The 19,318-nt window shown below is 45.7% G+C and overlaps 1 long non-coding RNA gene and 1 pseudogene across 1 annotated transcript in view; one reads left to right on the top strand and one right to left on the bottom strand.

Annotated features, from left to right (window-relative positions):
- Positions 1-3,748, top strand: part of LOC121282427 — a 47,617-nt pseudogene extending 43,869 nt beyond the window's left edge.
- Positions 3,749-10,525: 6,777 nt separating this feature from the next.
- Positions 10,526-19,318, bottom strand: part of LOC121282115 — a 125,830-nt gene continuing 117,037 nt past the window's right edge. Inside the window, exon 3 of the long non-coding RNA XR_005943995.1 lies at positions 10,526-10,778. This is a non-coding gene — a long non-coding RNA (uncharacterized LOC121282115). The remainder of the gene's footprint in view (positions 10,779-19,318) is intronic.

Raw genomic sequence — 19,318 nt, 5'->3', positions numbered from 1 at the left:
GTCTAGTACAGCTGAGAGGTTGTGTCCAGTACAGGTGGGAGTCTATGCCCAGTACAGGTGGGGGACTATGTCCAGTACAGCTGAGAGGCTGTGTCCAGTACAGGTGGGAGTCTATGCCCAGTACAGGTGGGGGACTATGTCCAGTACAGCTGAGAGGCTGTGTCCAGTACAGGTGGGAGACTATGCCCGGCACAGGTGGGAGATTATGTCCAGTAAAGCTGAAAGGCTGTGTCCTGTACAGATGGGAGACTATGTCCAGAACAGGTGAGGGGCCGTGTCCAGTACAGGTGGGAGGCTATGTTCAGTACAGGTGGGAGACTTTCCAGAACAGCTTATACTCCCAAGTCTGCTCAGCATGACACTCCCCACACCCTCTCTCTCCCCTCACACTCTCTCTCCCCTCACACACCCTCTCTCTCCTCATACTCCCTCTCTCCCCTCACAATCCTTCTCACACTCTCTTTCCTCACCACTTTTCTCTCCCCTCACATTCTCTCTTCTCATACTTCCTCTCTTCCCTCCCACTCACTCTCTCCCCTCACACTCTCTCTCCCTCACCCTCACTCTCTCCCCTCATATACCCCTCTCTCCGCTCACAATCCCTCTCACACTCTCACTCCCCTCACACATTCTGTCTCCCCTCACTATCCATCTCTTCCCTCACACCTTCTCTTTCCCTTTACGCCTTCTCTCACCCCTCACACCCCTATTTCCCCTCACACTCTCTCACTCCCCTCATATCCTTTCTCTCCTCACTCTCTTTCTCTCTCCTCACACTCTCACTCCCCCACACCCTATTTTGTCCCTCACAGCCTCTCTCTCCCTCCACACCCACTCTCTCCCCCACACCCTCCCTCTCATCCTTTCTCTCCCCTTACACTCTCTCTCCCCTCACAGCTGTTCTCTCCCACCACACCCATTCTCTGTCCCACACCCTCTCTCCCCTCAGTCCTCCTGTCTTTACCTCTTGCTGTTCCTCTGTCATACCCTTTCTGTTTTATGCCCCCTCTCCACCCATCCCATTCCCTCTCTTAGTCTCCTCCTCCTCCTATGTAGGAACGTAAGCTGTGAGGAGGACACAAAGAGAAGCAGCAAAGAGATAGACAGGTGGTGACTGAGCAACAAGGTGGCAGATGGAGTATAAGGTGTGGAATGGCAAGGCGGTTCCCTTTGGTAATAAGAATAGAAAAGCAGAATACTTTTTAAAAGTGTGAACCTTTTAAATGTTGATATTCAAAGAGACTTGGGTGTGCTCGTACAAGGAACACAGAGTTAGCATGCAGGTGCAGCAAACAATTAGGAAGGCGAATGGCATGTTGACCTTTATTGCAAGAGGATTGGCATACAGGAATAAAAAAGTCTTGCTTCAAATTATACAGGGTTTTGATGAGACCACATCTGGAATACTATGTGCAATTTTGGTCTCCACATTTAAGGAAGGACATACTTGCATTGGAGGCAGTACTGTGAAGGTTCACTAGATTGGTCCTTGGGATGAGGAGTTTGTCCCATGATGAGTGGCTGAGTAAATTGGGCTTATATTCTCTGGAGTTTAGAAGAATGAGGGAAGATCTCATTGAAATCTATAAAATTCTGAGGGAATTTGATAGGGTGGAAACTGAGAGATTGTTTCTTCCGGTTGGGGAATCTAAAACATGGGGGCACAGTCTCAGGATAAGGGGGCAATCATTTAGGACTGAGATAAGGAAAAGTTACTTCACTCAAAGAGTTGTGAATCTTTGGAATTCTCTACCCCAGGGGGTTGTGGATGCTCCATGATTGAATATATTTAAGGCTGGGATAGACAAATTGTTGGGATTTGAAGGGAGCAGATGGGAAAGCGGAATTGTGGTGGAAGATCAGCCATGATCATATTGAATGAGGCCAAATGATGGCCTGCTGCTCCTATTTCTAATGTTCTGCGGTTCTCCTCCTGCCTTCTAACTCTCTGACCTTTGTCCTCTCTCTCTCTCTCCTTCCTGACTCTCCTCAGCCTCTCAATCTCTGTGCACTCCCCGCACTCCAACTGACTATTTCCTGGATTCTTTTTCCTCCTTCCTCACTCCACCCTCTCTCCTCATTCTCCCTATTCTCCCACTCTCTCATCCATTCTACCCTATTTTCACTCTCGCTTCTCACCCTATCAGCAGTTGTGTCCTAATCTGTTGACCATTCCTTGCTTGATGTATCATAATGCTGGTGTGGTTTCTCCCCAGCTCATCGAGAATGTGTGCACTCTGAACCCAAGGGCTCCATGAGGTCCAAGCATGAGATGGAGTGGGCACTGGTGAGTTTTGAAGATGTTGGCAGTGACATACCACTGGAGAGTTGGTCTAAACCCCAGGTCAACTGTACAAGCCTGTTTTGCACATGGAGAAGCCGAATGGGGTGTGAGGAGTCTCCCGAAAATCTGTTGAAACAGCCAGTGTGGGAGCAGGAGTGCAAGGCTGACAAGCTGATGGAGGAGAAGGGCAGTCACAGAGTTATCACCAATATGGGCGGCATGAGGTGCAGAAGATGCTGGCCCAGTTTCCAGAAATCTTGCTGGGGATCCCCTTCACTGTCTGCCTTACTTTGACCCCCTCACCAACCAGTATTTCTTTGACGGGAACCGGTCAAGTTTTGATGGGATCCTCTATTACTATCAGTCGGTGTGTAAGATTCGGAGACCTGCCAATGTGCCCCTGGATGTCTTTATGGATGAGATCATCTTCTATTAGCTGTGTTCTGATGCCATGGAGCAGTTCAGCGATGAAGAGGAGATGGAGGTTCAACTCCCTATACATGAGCACCTCAGGCAGCTGTGGCTACTGCTTGAATACCCAGAGAGTTCAGGAGCAGCTCCGGGAGTGGCTCGGTCTCTCTCTTTGTCATCATCATCTCTATCATCATCTTCTGCCTGCAGACACTGCGTTTAGGAAATGTTCTGACCTGGGCATCCCCAGCCGTTCCGTCAACCCGACACTCAGCAATGCCAGTGCCAACCTCTTCACCGACCCTTTCTTTCTCATTGAGACTTTGTGCATGCTCTGGTTTTCTTTTGAGCTGCTGGTCAGGTCTGTGGTCAGGTCCCAGTAAACCAGACTTCTGCAGGGATATCATGAATATAATCGATGTGATTTCCATCATCCCTTACTTTGTAACTCTCATTAGTGAGCTGGCTGAGCAGCAGGAACAAGTGGGCAATGGGCAGCAGCAAGGGCAGCAGGCCATGTCCCTGACCATCCTGAGGGTCATCCACTTGGTCAGGGTCTTTCGGATCTTCAAGCTGTCCAGTCAGTCCAAAGGGCTGCAGATCCTAGGGCAGACCCTGAAGGCCAGGATGAGGGAACTGGGTCTCCTAATTTTCTTCCTGTTCATCGGAGTCATTCTCTTCTCCAACGCTGTCTACTTTGCTGAGGTGGACGAGCCCGAAACCCAGTTCTCCAGCATCCCTGATGCCTTCTGGTGGGCAGTAGTGACCATGACAACAGTGGGTATGGAGACATGTGCCCTGTAACCATCGGGGGCAAAATGGTTGGCTCCCTGTGCGCCATCGCGGGGGGTGTTGACCATCGCACTCCCCGTGTCCGTTATTGTCTCCAATTTTAACTATTTCTATCACCGAGAAACGGAGAACGAGGAGAAGGTAAACATTCCAGACACCACTGATCATCAGATTCTGTTCATGGCACCCTTTGTCCCACAAGACTGCATCGCTTCCATTAATAAAACTGACATATCCTCCCCCATAAAGAAACTCTGCTAAGCCCAGACACACACACTGGGCACACACCCCGCCCCCCGACAGCCCAGACTCTCCCCACACACCAACCACATTCCCCCGGACAGCCCAGACTCTCCCCACACACCAACCACATCCCCCCCCCACCGGACAGCCCAGACTCTCCCCACACACCAACCACATTCCCCCGGACAGCCCAGACTCTCCCCACACACCAACTACATCCCCCCCCCCGGACAGCCCAGACTCTCCCCACACACCAACCACATCCCCCCCCACCGGACAGCCCAGACTCTCCCCACACACCAACCACATCACCCGCGTTCAGCCCAGACTCTCCCCACACACCAACCACATCCCCCCGGGACAGCCCAGACTTTCCCCACACACCAGCCACATCCCCACCCCGGACACCCAGACTCTCCCCACACACCAACCACATCCCCCCCGGACAGCCCAGACTCTCCCCACACACCAACCACATCACCCGCGTTCAGCCCAGACTCTCCCCACACACCAACCACATCCCCCCGGGACAGCCCAGACTTTCCCCACACACCAGCCACATCCCCACCCCGGACACCCAGACTCTCCCCACACACCAACCACATCCCCCCCGGACAGCCCAGACTCTTCCCACACACCAACCACATCCCCCCCGGGCAGTCCAGACTCTCCCCACACACCAACCATATCCCCCCCCACGGACAGCCCAGACCCGCCCCCACACGACAGCCACCTCCCCCCCAGACAGCCCAGACCCGCTCCCACACATCAGGCCTCTCACCTTTTACCATGGAACAGGAGGCCATTCAGTCCCTTGAGCCTGTTCCAAAGTTCAAATAGGACATGCCAGATATGTAACTTAATTCCTTTGAACTGTTTGTGGGTTGTGTCTGGGAGTGGGTGGGGTTTTCGTGAGTGGGTGTCTCTCCGTGGGCAGGGCTGTGTCTCAGTGGGTGGGACTGTCTGAATGGGCAGGGCTGTGTCTGAGTGGGCGGGGTTTGGGTTTGTATCTGTGTAAGGTGGGCCAGGAACTGACGTCAGACAATAAAGGTTGAGGGTCAGGTTGACAGGTTAGAGCTATGTGATGGTCAGTTGCCCAGGAATAGGGGTTAGAGTCTGGCCTTAGGGTAGAGTAAAGATGTTGCTCAAATGCTGGGGTTGTGATAAGAGTCAGGGACAGGTTTGAGATTGGGATCATACTCAGGTTCACATCTCTGAGAAGTCAGGTCGGAGCGAGCCAGGATTTTTGAGATGGATGGACTGTCTGAGTCTGTGTGAGGGTGTATGAAGGTGTGTGAGTGTATGTGTGAGGGTGTATGAAGGTTTGTGAGGGTGTGTGTGAGGGTGTATGTGAGGGTGTATGAAGGTGTGTGTGGGGGTGTATGAAGGTGTGTGTGAGGGTGTGTGTAAGGCTGCCTGTGAGGGTGTGGATAAGGGTGCATGTGAGGGTGTATGAAGGTGTGTGTGTGTGAGGGTGTGAATTAGAGAGCGTGTGAGAGTGTATGAAGGTGTGTGTGAGGGTGTGAATAAGGGTGCGTGTGAGGGTGTGTGCGAGGGTGTATGAAGGTGTGTGTGTGTGAGGAGGGTGTGTGAGTGTGAGGGCATGTGAGTGTGTGCATAAGTGTATATGTGAGGGAGAATGCATGAGGCTGTGTGTGTGTGTGAAGGTGTATGTGAGAGGTTGTGTGTGAGTGTGTGAGAGGATGTGTGAGTGTGAAGAGTGAGTTTGAGGAGATCGAGTGTGAGGGTGAGTGATCGAGTGTGAGGGTGAGTGATCGAGTGTGAGGGTGAGTGATCGAGTGTGAGGGTGAGTGATTGAGTGTGAGGGTGAGTGATTGATTGAGTGTGAAGGTAAGTGATTGAGTGAGGGTGTGTGAGTGTGAGGGTGTGTGAGTGAGTATGAAGGTGTATGTACGGATGTATGAGGGTCGGTGAGTGTGAGTGAGAGTGGGGGTGTGAGTGTTTGTGAGTGGGAGGGTGTGTGAGGGTGAGGGTGAATGTGAGGATGTATGTGAGGGTATTTGTGAGTATGAGACTGTGAGTGATTTTTTGAAAATTCATTCATGGGATGTGGGTGTCACTAGCAAGGCCAGCATTTATTGCCCAGCTCTAATTGCTCTTGTTCAGAGGGCATTTAAGAGTCAACCACTTGCTGTGGGTCTGAAGTCACATGTAAGGACAACAGATTTCCTACCATAAAGGACATTAGTGAACCCGATGTGTTTTTCCAACAATCGACAATGTTTTCATGGTCATCATTAGACTTTTAATTCCAGTTTATTTTTTAAAAGGGTGAGTGTGAGGGCATGTGTGTGAGTGTGAGGGCGTGAGCGCGAGGGCATGGGCATGAGCGTGAGGGCGAGGGCATTAGGGTGAGAGTGCATGAGGGTGAGGGCGTGAGTGTGTGAGGGCGTGAGTGTGTGAGGGTGTGATTGTGTGAGGGCGTGAGTGTGAGGGTGAGAGCATGAGTGTGAGGGTGAGGGTATGAGTGAGGGCATGTGTGTGAGGGCACCGGCACGTGTGTGAGGGCATGAGGATGAGGGCGTGAGGGTGAGGGCATGTGTGTGAGTGTGAGGGCATGTGTGTGAGTGTGAGGGCATTTGTGAGTGCATGAGGGCGTATGCGTGAGGGCCTGTGTGTCAGGGCGAGGGCATGAGGGTGAGGGCATGATGGCATGTGTGTGAGGGCGTGGGCATGTGTGTGAGTGAATGTGAAGGTGGAGAGTGAACGAGTGTGAGTGTGAGGGTGTGTGAATGAGAGTGGGGAGGTAAGTGTGTGTGAGTGAGGGTGTGTGTGTGTGAGTGAGGATGTGTGTGTGTTTGAGGGTGAGTGTTTGAGTTGAGTCTGTGTCCAGAAGGGATTGTGTGGGAACATTTTTACTCTGAGAAGTGAGTGTTTTGAGCATCAGTTTTATGCCAAGTGCTATTGCAAAGGTTGTGGTTTTATTTTAACCCGAACAGAGAGCGCTGACTGCAAACATACTCCTTGTACTGAATGTTATTGTGTTACCTGTTTAATATTAAATAAACTGGCTGCTTAAAGCCTTAGCCTTGGCTCGGTGGTTTATTGTGAGGTCAATGTTTAACATCTCTATGATGAATCCAAACTAGGCTGTTCAGCTTTGTGTTGCATTACATTTGCCCTGATAAAGAGCAAAGAACCCAGGAAATGCTGCTTCAACCTTTTACCTGCCTCTGCCAAAGGTAAACTATCCCTCCTTGTCCCCCTCAATTTGTCTGCAACCTTTCACACATTTGGCCAAAGCCCCTTCACTGCTGTCCAGCCAGGTGTGTCTGCTCCCACCTAGTTTCATTCTCATCTTTCTAATCATAGCCAAAGAATCACTTGCAATGGCTTCTCTTCTTGCTTCCACACTGTTCCCTCTGGTGTTCCCCAAGGATCTACCCTCGGGTCCCTCCTATTTCTCATCTACATTCTGCCTATTGGCGACATTATCCAGAAGCACAACATTAGTTTTCAAATGTATGCTGACAATGCCTAGCTCTACCTCACCGTCATCTCTCTTGAGTCCTCCACTGTTATTAAATTATCTGAAATCCAGTACTAAATGAGCAGAAATTTCCCCCAGTTAAATATTGAGAAGACTGAAGCCGTAGGGCAGAATCATCTCAGATTTGCACAAAGTGTGGTAGTGGGCAGGAAAAGGATGTTTTACCCGCTGGCTGCAATGGCAGATTTCTACGTCGTATTGTCCCATTCCCAGTGTGTCCTGCCTCGTTAATGATGCGTTCATGGGAAACACGCCGGATTGCTGGTGGGCAGGCTTGGATTGGCCGACAATGCCGTGACCTCAATGCTTCCTCACTCCGAGCATCATGTTTAAATCGCACCAGAGCACAGCCTGCTTCCTAACTACAGACCAGGACTGCTCCAAACCACAGATGGTCCTGAAAACAGAGAAGAGGCAACCCCCAAATTTAGTGACATCCGATGCCAACAGGGCTGGAAAATTCTAGCCATTGTTTTCATTCTCGACTCCAATCTCCGTTCCCCAGCTGCCAAGTCCATTCCTGAACCAGTCTCTTTGCCACCTTGGTGTAACATTTGACCCTGAGATGACCCTCTGAACACATAATGACCCCATCACCAAGACAGCTTATTTCCACCTCTGTAACTTGGCCCTGCTCCAGCCCAGTACCAGCTCAGCTGCTGCTGAAACTCTCATCCATGCTTTTGGTACCTCCAATCTTGACTATTCCAACATAATCCTGGCTGGCCTCCCATGTTCTACCCTCCCTAAACTTGAGGACATCCAAAACTCTGCTTCCCTTATCTTAACTTGCAACATGTCCCATGCCCCTATTACCCCTGGCCTACATTGTTCCAGGTCAAGCAACATCTTTATTCTAAAATGATTATTTTCAAATCCATCCATGACCATACCCCTCCCTACCCTTGTAATTTCCAACAGTTCCTGGAAACCCCTGAGATATCTGTGCCCCTTCAATTCTGGCCTTTTGTGCTTCACCGATTTAAATCGCTCCATCGTTGTTGACAATGTCTTCAGCTGCCTGGAGCCTACGCTCTGGAATTTCCTCACTCAGTCTCTCTGCACCTCTACCTCCTTTAAGACACTTCTTGAAACCTATCTCTTTGACCAAGATTTTGGTCACCTGATCTCATATCTCCTAATATGACTCATTTTGTTTTATAATGTTCCTGTGAAGTCCTTGGGATGTCCCATTACGTTAATGTGCTATATGAATAAAAGTGTTTGCTGTTGTTTGATGGGATGTGAAGTCCATTTATGTGACTGCAGGGTTTAAACCAAACCTAACTGAACCTGTAACCAGGCCTCACCGAACCTGTAACCGGGCCTCACCGAAGCAGTAACCAGGCCTCACCGAACCAGTAACCAGGCTTCACATTCTCATAACCAGTCCTCCCTGAATCCATAACCAGGCCTCACAGAGCCCGTAACCAGGTGTCATTGAGCCAGTAACCTGGCCTCACTGAACTGGTAACCAGATCTCACTGAACCTGTAACCAGGTGTCGCTGAGCCCGTAACCAGAACTCACTGAACCAATAACCAGGCCTCCCTAAACCCATTACCAAGCCTCCCTGACCACTTAATGAGACCTCACCAGGCCCGTAACTGGGCATCAATTCCCGTAAGCAGGCCTCACTGAACCAGTAACCAGGCATCACCGAACCCCTAACCAGTCCTTCCTGAACCCGTAACCAGGCATCACTGAGCCCATAACCAGGTGTCACCAAGCCCGTAACCAGATCTCACTGAACCTGTAACCAGGCGTCACTGAGCCTGTAACCAGAACTCACCGAACCACTGAACCCCTAACCAGGCCTCTCCAAACCATAAGAATATCTCGACGGACCCATAACCAGATCTCAATGAACTGGTAACCAGTCCATACTGAACCATTAACCATCTTCACGGAACCAGTAACCAGGCCTCACCAAACCTGTAAGAATTTCTTGATGGACCCGTAACCAGATCTCACTGAACTGGTAATCAGTCTTCACTGAACCAGTAACTAGACCTCACCTCCTAATGAACCGGTAAACAGACCTCACTGAGCTGGTAACAAGGTCACATTGAACTGGTTTCACTGGCACAGTAACTGAAGCTCATTGAAGCAGTATCTGGGTCAGTACGCTGCCCCACCTTGTCAACCAGATTATTAAAATGACACCAGATTTTTAGTTTCTGCCTACTCCGCCAAATCTAGCATGATGCCACCACCAAACAGATCTTCCCTTCAAACCCCCTGTCAGCATTCCATAGGGACTGTTCCCTCCAGGACACCCTGGTCCACTCCTCCATCATCCCCTACACCATAGCCCCCACCTATGGCACCTTCCCATACAACCGCAGAAGGTGCAACAGTTGCCCCTTTACTTCCCTTCTCCTCACCCGTCCAAGGGCCCAAACATTCCTTTCAGGTGAAGCAGCACTTCACTTGCACTTCCCTCAGTTTAGTCTACTGCATTTGCTGCTCCCAATGCGGTCTCCTCTGCATTGGAGAGATCAAACACAGACTGGGTGTCCGCTTTGCGGAACACCTTCGGTCTTTCCACAAGCATGACCCAGACCTCCCTGTCACTTGCCATTTCAACACACCACCCTGCTCTCATACCCACATGTCTGTCCTTGCCCTGCTGCAATGTTCCAGTGAAGCTTAAGGCAAACTGGAAGAACAGCACCTCATCTTCTGACTAGGCACTTTACAGCCTTCCGGACTGAATATAGAACTCAACAACTTCAGACCATGAACTGTCTCCTCCATCCCCATCCCTTTCCGATCCCCTTTTTTCAAATATTTATTTTTTTAATTTATAGTTATATTCATTGTTTTATCCCTACCTTTTAGCCTATTTTAATCTTTTCTCCCACACTGTCCCCTCCCTCCTCCCCACCCACATTAGGGCTTTCTGTCACTTGCTCATCCTGCTTTCTACCCTTAATGTCACCATTAGCACCTCCTTTAACCAGTATCACCACCATCAACAACCCGTCGACCTTTTGTTTATGACATTATTTGCAATCTCTCCTTTGCCTCCACCTGTCACTGGCTCTCTATCCAGCTCCACCTGTCCCACCCCCTTAAACAGTATATATTTCACAAAATTTCTACTTCCCTTTAGTTTTGAAGAAGAGTCATAAGGACTGGAAATGTTAACTTTGGCTTTCTCTCCAGAGATACTGTCAAACCTGCTGAGTTTTTCCTGCACATTTTTTTGTTTCCGATTTCCCGCATCCGCAGTATTTTGTCTTAAACTAAATTTTTAGTGTTTTTTTAAAATAGTTGCAATGAAGTTCACAAGTTTATGTAAAATAATTGAAGCATTTACAAGAATGGCACTCTGTCCAGGTTCTTTAACATACAGAAAAATAACTGGCATCTACGTCAAATTAACAACAAGCAAACAGATAATGGATTGATTCCCAATTTGAAAGGTGCACAGAGCAGTGAGAAAGTTGGTGTGGTCGTCCCAATGTCACATCACATCCCGTGAATTGCGAATCGCACAGCACAGAACCATACTGAAAATCATCCCAAAAATCTGCATAAAATACAACACAAAAAAGCCAATCAGCAGTGGGAGCCAGGAAACTGCACCAGTGTCTGCAAAATTCAAAAAGCCAGAAATGAAGAAACACAGTGTACTTGCAATAAACTCTTTCATCAACTGAGGTAGGGTAGAATCATAAAAACATAGACTGTTATCGAATAGACAGAGGTCATTCAGCCATTGTACCTGTGCCAGCTCTTTGGTAATGTTATTCAATTTATCGCCTGCTCATTCCCCAATCTTTTCCAATCAAGCCCATTAGTCTTGCAATTCTTACAGATGACTTTCTTTGGAGTGAAGGGAGTAACATTATAAAGTTTACAGATGATGCAGAACTTGTCAATGTGGTAGATTTATAGTTATAGACATCAGGCTGGAAGGCAGAACAGTGAAATAGCCAGAAGCCTGGCAGGTGAAGTTCGACTGAGACAAGTTTAAAAGGATGTATTTGGGAGGATTAATATAGGGAGATGTGTTGCAAAAACTTGGTTCATAATTCATGTTTTAGAATATAACTTTTAGTTTGGAATTAAAGTTTAACTGTAGATAAATGGGGCTATCTGATTGAAAAACTGATGAGCAACCCTGAAGTAAACGCAAATCAAAGTTTGGAGGTAATTACACTTAATTGGCCACCTGAGTTTGTCTTGCAAGGGTAGAGTTGATATGGGAAGAAACTTGAACAATATATGATCTATATCTGGGATTGTAATGGAACCCAGGAGTCTGCAGAGAGGGCAATTACATTCATTAGAAATCTAAATTTCTATGGGATGCAGAATCAAAGAATTGTGTTGAAAGTAAAATCATTTGTTTGCATATCTATTTGAATCTACCCAAATCATTCCACATTGTCACAGAGAGAATGATTCAGGGTTAGAATGTTCTTTTATTTAACTGCCTGCCTGTGATAGAAGCAGGCAGTTCACTTTGGGTTTTGTGGGGGGAAAGCATCTGGAAGATTTGTTTTAGTTTGCAGCTTGTGGAAGAAATCTCTAGTGTCCTCACAGAGCCTTGTGGCAGAAAGTAATCAATTTGAATAGTTAGCTTTGAAAGAGCAGTACAGAAGCTGTGGAAGCAGACTAGGGAAAAAACTGACTATTTATCTTAAAAACCAGGACAAGGAGCTGTGAGTCCACAGTCCTGAGATATTGGAGGATTGCTAACCCAAAACTAATGAAGGAGGCACAAAAATTAGTACCTTCGGGAATAGCTTTTTTAAATTCTTTCACGTGATGTCAGTGTTACTGGCTAGGCCAGCATTTATTGCCCATCCTTAATTGCCCTTGTGAAGGTGGTAGTAAGTTATCTTTTTGAACTGCTGCAGTCCCTGTGGTGTAGGTCCACTCACAGTGCTGTTAGGGAGGGAGTTCCAGGATTTTTACCCTGTAACAGAGAAGGAACGGCAATATATTTCCAAGTCAGGATGGTGTGTGGCTGGAGGGGAACTTGCAGGTGCTGGTGTTCTTATGTGTCTGCCCTTGTCATTCTTGGTGGTAGAGGTTGCACATTTGGAAGGTGCTGTCGAAGGAGGATTGGTGAGTTCCCTGCAGTGCATCTTGTAGATAGTACACACTGCTGCGTCGGTAGTGGAGGGAGTGAATGTTTGTGGAAGGGGTGTCAGTCAAGCAGGCTACTTTGTCTTGGATGGTGTCAAGCTTCTTGTGTGTTGTGGGAGCTGCACTCATCCAGGCTAGTGGAGAGTATTCCATCACACTCCTGACTTGTGCCTTGTAGAAGTTGGACAGGCTTTGGGGAGTCAGGAGGTGAGTTACTAGCCGTAGGATTCCCAGCCTCTGACCTGCTCTTGTAGCCATAGTATTTATATGGCTAGTCCGGTTCAGTTTCTGGTCAATGGTAAACTCTAGGGTTTAATAGTGGGGAATGATGGTAGTGATTCAGTGATGATAATGCCATTGAATGTCAAGAGGGCGATGGTTAGATTCTCTCTTATTGGGGATGGTCGTGGCTTGGGACATGTGTGGCATGATCGTAACCTGCCACTTATCAGGCCAAGCATAAATGTAGTCTGGGTCTTGGACACGAACTACTGCAGTATCTGAGTTAGGATACGAAGGAGAGTTAAAGTAAATTCTTGAGGGCTGTTTGCAGGAAAAGTGAATGAATCTTCAAGATTTTGTAAGATAAGGGAATTCTTGGGAGGAAGTAAAAAATAGAACTGAGTTTATAGCAGATGTCTTTCTAAGCTTTAGTGTTAAGTTAGTGCTGCTCGTTTCATTTAATTTCTCTTCATATACAGTGCAGTTTGTTTTTGGTAAAAAAAGTGAAATCTTGTGGCAAAGATCTGTTAGTTGTTCCTGGGTTTAGGATCTTTTCTTTAAACATTAACAATCCCTAACAGGACTGTAACAAATGGGTTTATCTTTACATCCTTTTATGAACAAGGCTCTAACATTTGCAATTCTCCAATCCTCTGGCATCATCCCTGTATCTAAGGAGGATTGAAAAATTATGGCCAGTCCCTCCACAATTTCCAATCCCATTGCCCTCAGTGTCCTTGGATGCACCTCATCCGGCCCTGGTGTCTTATCGAATTTAAGTGGAGTTAGCCGATCCAACAGAGCCCTTTTCTGGTTGGTAATTTGCCCCACTCCTTCTTCAACCACCATTTTATTATTTATATGTCTATAGAAGATTTTTGGATTCCCTTTTATGCTCAGTGCCATTCTCTTCTCATGGTCTTTCTTTGCTTCTCTGTTTGTTTAATCGATTCCGCACTGAACTTTCTATATTCCGCCTGGTTCTCAATAGCATTATCCGGACATCTGTTGGAAGCACACTTTCTCTGTTTAATCTTAACCTTCATCTCTTGTCATCTCTGAATTTGTTTACTTACTTTTGTCCCCTTTTGGAAATATGCATAAGCTGTACCCAATTTAACTCTTTTTTAAGCACAAACAATTGCTCACTTACTGTTTTTCCAGCCAGCAATTGATTCTGATTTATCTGGTCAATTGAAGTTGGCTCACCTCCAATTAATTGTTTTTACTCTTGATCACTCCTTATACTTTTCCATCGACAGCCTAAACCTTACGAGACTATGATCACTGTCACCTAAATATTACCCTCCTGACATTTATGTTATGGTATTTAAAAACAACTTTGAAGGTAATGAAAATACTCGAATGAATTGGGAGTTGGTAATAAACTGACTAATCAACTGGGAGGGTTGGTGATAAACTGACTGATGAACTGGGAGCGATGGCAATAAACTGACTGATGAACTGGAAGTGTTGGTGATGAACTGACAGATGAACTGGGAGTCAGTGACAAACACATGATGAATTGGGAGTCAGTGATAAGCTCAGTGATAAAGTGGGAGAGTTGGTGATAAACCCACTGATGAACTGGGAGTTAGTGATAAGCTCACTGATGAACTGCGAGTGTTGGTGATAAACTGACTGATGAACTGGGAGCTGGTTGGAAGCTCACTGATAAATTGGGAGAGTTGGTGATAAACTCATTGATGAACTGGGACTTGGGAGTAAACTCACAGATGAACATGGAGTTGGCGAAAAACTGACTGATAAGCTGCGAGTTGGTGTTAAATTCACTTATCAAATGGGATTGTTACTGAGAAACGCACTGATGAACTGGGAATGGGTGATAAATTCGCTGATGAACAGGGAGTTGGTGATAAACTCACTGATGAACTGGGAGTATCTGACAAACTCACTGATGAAATGGGAGAGTTGGCGATAAACTCACTGATGAACTGGGCATTTGCGATAAACTCACTGATAAACTGGGAGTTGGCATTAAACTCACAGATGAACAGTGAGTTTGTGATAAACTCACTGATGAACTGGGAGTTCATCAAAAACTGACTGGTGAACTGGGAGTTGGTGATAATCTCAGTGATGAACAGTAGTTGTTGATAAACTCACTGATAAACTGGGGGAGATGGTGATAAACTCACTGATGAACTGAGAGTTAGTAATAAACTCACTGATGAACTGGGAGTTGGTGATAAACTCACTGATGAACTGGGAGTTGGCGATAAACTCACTGATGAACTGGGAGTTGGTGATAAACTCACTGACCAACTGACAGTGTTGGTAATAAACTCACTGATGAACTGAGAGTTGGTGATAAACTCACTGGTGAACTAAGAGTGTTGGTAATAAATTCACTGAGAAACGGAGAGTTAGGGATAAACTCACTGATGAACTGCAAGTTGGTGATAAACTCACAGATGAACTGGGAGTTGGTGATAAACTCATTGATGAACTGGGAATTGTTGATAAACTCACTGATGAACAGTGAGTTGGTGAAAAGGTCGCTGATGAACTGGCAGTTAGTGATAAACACACTGATGAACAGTGGGTTAGTGATAAACTCACTGATGAACAGGGTGTGTTGGTAATAAACTGACTGATGAACTAGTAGTATGTGGTAAGCTCACTGATGAACTGGGAGAGTTGGTGATAAACTCAATGATGAACAGGGAGTTGGGGGTAAAGTCAGTGATGAACAGGGAGTTGGCGATAAAGAGTCTGATGAGCTGGGAGTTGGCATTAAATTCATTGATGAACTGGGAGTGTTGGTGATAAACACACTGATAAACTGGAAATTGGTGACAAACTCACTGATGAACTGAGAGTTCATGATAAACTCACTGATGAACTGGGATTTGGTAATAATCTCAGTGATGAACTGAAAGTTAGTAATAAACTCAATGATGAACTGGGAGTTAGCTATAAACACACTGATGAACTGTGAGTTGGTGAAACGCTCACTGATGAACTGTAAGTTAGTGATAAATTCACAGATGAACTGGGATTGTTGTTGATAAACTCATTAATGTACTGGGAGTTGGTGATAAACTCACTGATGAACTCGAAGTTGGTGTCAAACTGATTGATGTAGAGGCAGAGTTGGTGATAAATTCGCTGATGAACGGGGAGATTGAGCTAAACTCACTGATGAACAGTGAGTTGGTGATAAACTCACTGATGAACTGAGGGAGTTGGTGATAAACCCACAGATGAAATGGGAGTGTTAGTGATAAACTCACTGGTGAACTGGGAGTTTTGCTGATAAACAAACTGATGGACTGGGAGTGATGGTGTTAAACTGACTGATGAATTGGAAGTTGGTGACAAACTTAGTGATGTAGAGGCAGAGTTGGTGATAAATTCGCTGCTGAACTGGGAGATCGAGCTAACTTCACTGATGAACAGTGAGTCGGTGATTAACTCACTGATGAAATTGGAGAGTTGCTGATCAACTCACTGATGAACATGGAGTTGGTTATAAACTCACTGACAAGTGGCAGTTGGTGTTAAAATCACGGATGAAATGGGAGTTGGTGAAAAACTCACTGATAAACTGGAGGAGAGGTTGATAAACTCACTGATGAACTGAGAGTTAGTAATAAACTCACTGATGAACTGGGAATTCGCTATAAACACACGGATGAACTGGGATTGTTGGTGATAAACTCAATGATGAACCGGCAACTGGTGATAAACTCACCAATGAACTGGAAGTTGTGGATAAACACACTAACGAAGTTGGAGTTGGTGATAAACTCACTAATGGACTGGGAGTGATCATGATAAACTCACAGATGAACTGGGATGATTGGTGATAAACTCAATGATGACCTGGGAATGTTGATGATAAAATCACTGATGAACTGGGAGATGGTGATAAACTCACTGATGAACTGGGGGAGTTGGTGACAAACTCAATGATAAACTGAGAGTTCGTGATAAACCCACTGATCAACTGGGAGTTGGCGATAAACTCACGGATGAACTGTGAGTTGATAAACTCACTTATGAACGGGGATTGCTGGTGATAAAGTGATTGATTAAATGGGAGATGGTGATAAATTCACAGATGAAATGGGATTGTTAGTGATAAAACCTCTGATGAACTGGGATTATTGGTAATAAACTCACTGATGAACTGGGAGAGTTGATAAAATCACTGATGAATTGGGAGTTGGTGATAAACTCACTAATGAAGTGGGAGTTGGTGATAAAATCACAGATGGACAGGGAGGGATCATGATAAACTTACAGATGAACTGCAAGTGTTGGTAATAAAATAACTCATGAACAGGGAGAGTTGGGGATAAACTCAATGATGAACAGGGAGTTGGTTATAACCTCACTGATGAAGTGGGAGTTGGTGATAAATTCACTTATGAACTGGGATTGCTGGTGATAAAGTGACTGATGAACTGGGATTTGGTGATAAACTCACCAATGATCTGGGAGTTTGTGATAAACTCACTGATGAGCTGGTAGTTGGTGATAAAGTCACTGATGAACTGAGAGTGCTGGTTATAAACACACTGATGAACTGGGAGCGTTGGTGATAAACTCACTGATGAATTGGGAGTGTTGGTGATAAACTCAAAGATTAAATGCGAGTATTAGAGTTAAACTAGAGATGAAGAGTTAAAGATAAAGAGTTAAACTTAGAGATGAACTGGGAGTAATCATGATAACTAACTGATGAAGAGGGAGAGTAGTTAATAAACTCACTGATGAACTGGGAGTGTTGGTGATAAACTCACTGATGAACTGGGAGTTGGTGACAAACCCAATATTGAACTGTGAGTATTCGTGAAAAACTCACTGATGAACTGTGAGTGTTCATGATAAATGCACTGATGATCTGGGAGTATTGGTGATAATCTCACTTATGAACAGGGAGATGGTAACCGGGATGTTCGGGATAATCTCACTGATGAACTCTGAGGTGGTGTTAAACTCACTGATGAATGGGGAGGTTGTAATAAACTGACTCATGAACTGGGAGCGTTGGTGATAAAATCACTGATGAACTGGGAGTAGGTAATAAAGTCACTTATGAACTGGGAGTTGGTGATAAACTCATTGATGAACAGGGAGATGATGATCAACTCACTGATGAACTGGGAGTTGGTGATAAACTCATTGATGAACAGGGAGATGATGATCAACTCACTGATGAACTGGGTGGTGGTGTTAAACTCACTGATGAATGGGGAGATTGTGATAAACTCACTCATGAATTGGGAGTGTTGGTGAAAAACTCACTGATGAATGGGGAATTTGTTATAAGCTCACTCATGAACTGGGAGTGTTGGTGATAAACTTGCTAATGAACTGGGAGTGTTGGTGCTAAACTCACTGATGAAGTTGGAGTGCTTGTGAAAAAACTCATTAATGAACAGGGAGTTGGTGATAAACTCACTGTTAAACTGCGAGCTTGTGATAAATTCATTTAAGAACTGGGATTGTTGGTGATAAAGTGACTGATGAACTGAGAGTTGGTGATAAATTCATTGATGAAATGGGATTGTTAGTGATAAACGCACTGATGACCTGGGAGTGTTGGTGATTAACTCACTGATGAAAGGTGGGGGGGGGGAATGTTGATAAACATACTGATTGAACGGGAATGTTGGTGATAAATTCTCTGATGAAATGGGAGTGTTGTAGTTAAACTGAATGATGAACTGGGAGTGATCATGATAAACTCACTGATGAAGTTGGAGTGAGCATGATAAACTCACTGATGAACTGTGGGTGTTGGCGATAAACTCACTGATGAACTGGGAGTTAGTGATAAACTCACTGACGAGCTGGTAGTTGGTGATAAACGCACTGATGAACTGGGATTTTTGGTGATCAACTCTATGATTAAATGGGAGTATTGGTGATAATCTCTCTGATGCAATGGGAGTGTTGGAGTTAAGCTGAATGATGAACTGGGAGTGATCATGATAAACTCACTGATGACGTGGGGGAGTTGGACATAAACTCACGGATGAACTGAGATGTAGGTGATAAACTCACTGATGAACTGGGAGTTTAGGAGATAAACTCACTGATGAATTTGGAGTAGGTGATAAAGTCACTTATGAACTGGGAGTTGGTGATAAACTCACTGATGAAATGGGAGTTGGTGATATACTCACTTATGAACTGGGTGTTGATGGTAAACACACTGATGAACTGGGAGTTGATGATAAACTCACTGATGAACTGGGAGCTGGTGACAAACTCACTGATGAAGTGGGAGTGCTGGTGATAAACTCACTAATCAACAGGGAGTTGGTGATAAACTCACTGACGAACAGGGAGATGGGGATAATTTCACTGAAAAACTCGGAGGTGTTGATAAACTGATTGATGAACTGGGACTGGTGGTGATGAACTCACTGATGAACTGGGAATGTTGGTAATAAACACACTGATGAAGTGGGAGTAGGTGATAAAGTCACCTATGAACTGGGAGTTGGTGATAAACTCACTGATAAACTGGAAGTTGGGGATATGTTGTTAAACTCACTGATGATCTGAGAGAGTTGGTGTTTAACTCACTGATGAACTGGGAGTTTGTGATAAACTCACTGATGAACTGGGAGTTGGTTATAAATCCACTCTTGAACTGTGGGTGTTCGTGAAAAACTCACTGATGTACTAAGAGTGTTGGTGATAAAGTCAATGACGAACTTGGAGTTAGTGATAAACTCAATGATGATCTGGTAGTTTGTGATAAACTCA

The sequence above is a fragment of the Carcharodon carcharias genome, chromosome 9 (assembly GCF_017639515.1).
Source record: "Carcharodon carcharias isolate sCarCar2 chromosome 9, sCarCar2.pri, whole genome shotgun sequence".
In the NCBI taxonomy this organism is placed as follows: Eukaryota; Metazoa; Chordata; class Chondrichthyes; order Lamniformes; family Lamnidae; genus Carcharodon; species Carcharodon carcharias.
The sequence above is the reverse complement of the archived record's forward strand: the minus strand, read 5'-3'. Positions and strand labels throughout refer to the sequence as shown.